This window comes from Elgaria multicarinata, chromosome 1 (assembly GCF_023053635.1).
Source record: "Elgaria multicarinata webbii isolate HBS135686 ecotype San Diego chromosome 1, rElgMul1.1.pri, whole genome shotgun sequence".
NCBI lineage: Eukaryota > Metazoa > Chordata > Lepidosauria > Squamata > Anguidae > Elgaria > Elgaria multicarinata.
Window position 1 is genome coordinate 104,676,901 of NC_086171.1, and position 6,000 is coordinate 104,682,900.

The following is a 6,000-nucleotide window of genomic DNA, read 5'->3' on the forward strand; positions in this document are numbered from 1 at the left end:
TCCATTGATGATTTTAATATAATTTATTTTATTTATTTATTACATTTTTATACTGCCCAATAGCTGAAGCTCTCTGGGCTTCTGGAGGATGAGACTGAAGGACAGTTTGCAAAGGACAGTTTGCAGAGGAAGAAGTACAGGAGACACCATGCAACAGTGAACAAGAAGCAGAAGGTAGGTCAACCAAGAAGAAGAGAAGAGTAGTCATTGTGGGAGACGCCCTGCTGCGTGGGATTGAAACCCAAGTATGCCGTGAAGACCCAAGGACTCGCCAGGTGTGCTGTCTCCCTGGAGCACAGATTAGAGATGTGACTGAAGGGTTACCGAAGCTAATAAAGCCCACGGACACATACCCCTTTCTTCTCATCCATGTGGGAACAAATGATGTCGCCAAGCAGAGCTACAAAGAAATTATTTCAGACTTTGAAGCTCTGGGAAGGAAACTGAAGAACTTTGGGGCCCAGGTAGTTTTCTCATCCATCCTCCCGGTTCTTGGAAGAGGATTAGAAAGGGAAAGAAAAATACTCCGGATGAACGACTGGCTACGAAGGTGGTGCCGACGTGAGAATTTTGGATTCTGGGACCACGGGCTACGCTACTTGGAACATGGACTGCTGGCAAGGGATGGGTTGCACCTCACAAGGGCTGGAAAGAATGTGTTCGGCCACAGCATGAAGATCAGGAGGGCTTTAAACTAATCTTATGGGGGCGGGAGACGTAAACTTCGAGGCAACAATGGATGAAGGCCAATGCACCACAGTACAGAGAACAGCTCCAATAGTGCCCCAAAATAGTGTCTGCAACAATGTAGGAACAAAGCCAGACTATAAAACACATGGTCTTCGATGTCTATATACTAATGCCCAGAGCATGGGAAACAAACAGAATGAACTTGAACTCTTATTACACGAAGGCAAATACGACTTGATAGGTATAACTGAAACTTGGAGGGATGACTCCCATGACTGGAATATAGCAATTGAAGGATATAACTTGTTCAAAAAGAACAGAAGAAATAGAAAGGGAGGTGGAGTTGCACTATATGTTAAAAATACCTATCCCTGCACAGAAATGCAGGCGGATCAGACTGGGAGCCCCGTCGAGAGCATCTGGATTAAAATAAAAGGGGCAAGGAATAAAAAGAACATGATAATCGGAGTCTACTACCGACCACCCAATCAAGGAGAAGACGAGGATGAAACTTTTGAGAAACAAATTTCCAGTGTTTCAAGGAAGTGTGATGTAGTAGTGATGGGGGAATTCAATTACCCTGATATCTGTTGGGAGACCAATACTGCCAAAAGCGGTCCTTACAAGAAATTCCTGACATGTATGGGTGATAACTTTCTCTTACAGAAAGTGGAGGAAGGAACTAGAGGATCGGCAATCCTTGACTTGATATTGACCAATAGGGATGACTTAGTGGATAAAGTGGCAGTTACGGGAACTCTGGGGGAAAGTGACCACGTCATACTTGAATTCTTGATTATGAATGAGACAAAAGTTGAGTGTAGCCATACATGTACTCTAGATTTTAGGAAAGCTGATTTTAATAAACTCAGAACTATGATAAGTAAGGTCCCGTGGCAAGTGAGCCTAATGAGAAAAGGAGTGCAGGATGGGTGGGAGTATTTAAAAAAGGAAATGTTAAAGGCACAGTTACAAACAATTCCAACAGGGAGAAAAGATAGAAGACAACAGATGAAACCAATGTGGCTCCACAAAAAGCTTAGAGATAACCTGAAAACAAAAAAGGATACATATAGGAAGTGGAAGGAAGGCCAGGCTACAAAAGAAGAGTACAGACAGGTGGCATAGAAGTGCCGAAATGGCATCAGGAAGGCTAAAGCTGTGAATGAGCTGAGATTAGTGAGGGATGCTAAAAGCAATAAAAAGGCTTTCTTCAGATACGTGAGTAGTAAAAGACAGAGGAAAGAAATGGTGGTTCAACTGCTTAATGAGGATGGCAAATTGATAACAGATGACAAAGAAAAGGCTGAAGTGCTCAATTCTTACTTTGCCTCGGTCTTCTCCCAAAAGCGGGTCTATGACCCCCCTGGAAAAAGTGAAGCAGAAGTTGAGGGGGCAGGATTGCAGTTTGAGATTGATAAACAAATGGTCAAAGAACACCTAATTTCCTTGAATGAGTTTAAATCTCCAGGGCCCGAAGAACTGCATCCAAGAGTAATGAAGGAGCTAGCAGAAGAACTCTCAGAACCTTTGTCTATTATCTTTGCAAAATCATGGAAGACGGGTGAGGTGCCGGACGACTGGAGGAGGGCTAACGTTGTCCCTATCTTAAAAAAGGGCAAAAAGGAGGAACCTGGGAACTACAGACCAGTCAGTCTGACATCCATCCCTGGGAAAATTCTGGAGCAGATTATAAAGAAGTCAATCTGTAAACACCTTGAAATCAATGCAGTGATTACTAGAAGCCAACATGGATTTGCCAGGAACAAATCCTGTCAGACTAATTTGATCTCATTTTTTGATAGGATAACCTCCCTTGTGGACTGTGGGAATGCTGTGGACGTCATATATCTTGACTTCAGCAAAGCTTTTGACAAAGTGCCCCATGATATTCTGATTAACAAACTAGCTAAAAGTGGGCTATATGGAACAACTATTAGGTGGATTCACAGTTGGCTACAGAATCGGACTTAAAGAGTACTTATCAATGGAACCTTCTCAAACTGGGGAGAGGCAACGAGTGGGGTACCGCAGGGCTCAGTCCTGGGCTGAGTGCTCTTCAACATTTTTATTAATGATTTGGACGAGGAGGTGCAGGGAACGCTGATCAAATTTGCAGATGACACCAAATTGGGTGGGATAGCTAATACCCTGGAAGACAGAAACAAACTTCAAAGTGATCTTGATAGGCTGGAGTGCTGGGCTGAAAACAACAGAATGAAATTTAATAGGGATAAATGCCAAGTTCTACATTTAGGAAATAGAAACCAAAGGCACAGTTACAAGATGGGGGATACTTGGCTCAGCAATACTACAAACGAGAAGGATCTTGGAATTGTTGCAGATTGCAAGCTGAATATGAGCCAACAGTGCGATATGGCTGCAAGAAAGGCCAAGGCTATTTTGGGCTGCATTAACAGAAGTATAGCTTCCAAATCATGTGAGGTACTGGTTCCTCTCTATTCGGCCCTGGTTAGGCCTCATCTAGAGTATTGCGTCCAGTTCTGGGCTCCACAATACAAGAAGGACGCAGACAAGCTGGAGCGTGTTCAGAGGAGGGCAACCAGGATGATCAGAGGTCTGGAAACAAACCCCTATGAAGAGAGACTGAAAGAACTGGGCATGTTTAGCCTGGAGAGGAGAAGATTGAGGGGAGACATGATAGCACTCTTCAAATACTTAAAAGGTTGTCACACAGAGGAGGGCCAGGATCTCTTCTCGATCTTCCCAGAGTGCAGGACACGGAATAATGGGCTCAAGTTAAAGGAAGCCAGATTCCATCTGGACATCAGGAAAAACTTCCTGACTGTTAGAGCAGTACGACAATGGAATCAGTTACCTAGGGAGGTTGTGGGCTCTCCTACATTAGAGTCATTCAAGAGGCAGCTGGGCAGCCATTTGTCAGGGATGCTTTAGAGTGGATTCCTTCATTTGAGCAGGGGGTTGGACTCGATGGCCTTGTAGGCCCCTTCCAACTCTGCTATTCTATGATTCTATGGTTCACAAAAATTAAAACCATTAGGAACATAATAAAACACCCAACAAGCTAAAAACCCAAATACAAAATACAATATAAAAAGCACAACCAGGATAAAACCACACAGCAGAAACTGATATAGGATTAAAATACAAAATTAAAAGAGTAAAGTTTAAATTTAGATGTTAAAATACTGAGAAAATAAAAAAGTCTTCAGCTGACAAACTCATCCATTGGAGTAGATACACCTGCAGGTGCCTGGGTCTGTTGCAATACAAGATTTTATAAGCAATCACCAGCACTTATTGGATTGTGTTTGGAAATGGACCAGGAGCCAGTAGAGCCTTTCCAGAACTGGCAAGATGTTCTCACTGATAAGTCAGCAGTCTTGTGGCTATTGTTTCGGAACCCTTCTCAAAGCCATTGGGCTGACCCAGATTGAAATAGATCTAAATAAACTGGCTCATCTGAGTATTTGGGGTTGAATGGCAACTATTTGCTTAAATACCTTGTCCAGAAAGAAGTAATGGTAGCCAGTTGATATAATCTTCCATGTCCAAGGAGGGCTTCCCCAAAAGTGGCCTCACAGTTGCCTCCTTCAAGGCAGATGGGACCGCTCCCTCTCTTAAGGATTTCACTACATGGTGCTCTGAATTCAGTCTTCGGACTGTTCATGAATTAAGCTTCATAACAATAAATGATTTGGTGTGCAGCTAGTGCTTCTACGATGTGACAGCTGTAATTTTCTACAGGTATCGTAGTGGTCTTTTGAGAAGCTTGCCTCTCAACTGCATGTTACTAAGACCAGGACAATTGGTGCTGTGCAATTCTGCGCTCATGTGATTCTGCTTAGGAATCTGGAAAAGCCTCCACTGTTCCTGGAAGTGAGCCTCTTGTCTGCTTGTTATCCATTTCCCATGGGTAACAATCGGGTTTGCTTACATATGCAAAGGGCCACCAATTGGACATCATGTACTAGTCATCCCCTGCTCTGCAGACTGGACCCCTCAGAAAGAACAAAAAATGTATGTAAGAAGCTGTGATGTTGGAGGGCAGCAAAAAAGGGCATGTGTTTTACTGTACTTATGAACACAAACAGTTCATAGGTTACGTTTTTCTTCAACACTACGACAGGCTGCTATGTAGTTGGAATGGCCTATTGAGTTCCCAATGTACCACCCCTCTGCGGGCCTGCTTATGAACCTCTGCATCAACATAATCATGCCTGTCTTTTTGCCACCCTACGTTTTGTGGTGAAACATTGGCTATGTTTGGCTATCATGAAGAATGAGCCACTGCAAGCTTCAGGTTCATGTGGGCTGTGAGGCGTTTGAAAGCTTTTACTCTTAATTAACCTCAGCTTGTGCCATCTGAACCTGATAAACAGATTAATCTTAATTATGGTATGCTTGAAACCAACCAACTGAAAGCCATGGGTTACTAAGCTAGCTTGTTTCAATTAATCACAGGTCAGGGTTTGGATGTAACACTAAACTGTGGTTAATTGGAACTGGAAGTGAAAGCTTCTGATTGTCTCATGACCAAACTAGGGGAGAGGAGGGAACGGGAGATCATTTGAGCTTGAGGGTTACTATAGCTCATTTTTTGTCACATTAAACGTGGGCTTGTTCTCCAACCACAGCTCCAGAATAAAGCCCACACATTGAGCGAGAGTCTTATCAAGCTAGAGATATTTTGGACATTATATAGAATTGGGTAAAGTTTGATTCAAGTTACTCCCAGTGCTTCATGGTTTGCGCAAAACAAGGAGATGCACAGTCTCCCAGTACAGAGAGCCACAGGTGTAGGGAGAAGTAGCACAAGTTACTTGTGCATTCTATCTTGCTACTTTTATAAAACTGTACAAAGGGTGGATAAAAATTGATGTGTTTCCTTTTTTAAAAAATAAAATAAAATAGCTTTTTAAAATTTAAATTTATTTTTTTAAAAACACGTAGAAATCAAATACTAAACTTCTTTCTCACTTGTAATTGTTATTTGTCAAAAATAACAATTCAGATCATAAACAAGTTAAGGTTAATTACCAATCAAACAACACTTGAAAGAAAAGGAAAAGACAAAATTGCCCAGTGTGCAGTTTCTTGTATTTTCATACCAATGCTAATGCTGTAATCTTATACCCACTTACCTGGGAGTAAGCCCCATTGAACTCTGTAGAATTTATTTCCAAAGAGACACACAAAGGGTTATGCTGTTAATCTCAAAATGTTACAGGTGCTAATCATAAGAAACACTCCATATGGGAATATTTTAAAGATGTTTCCTCTATAGTTAAAAAGGAACCTATATTTTTTTTCCTGCAGATACAACAG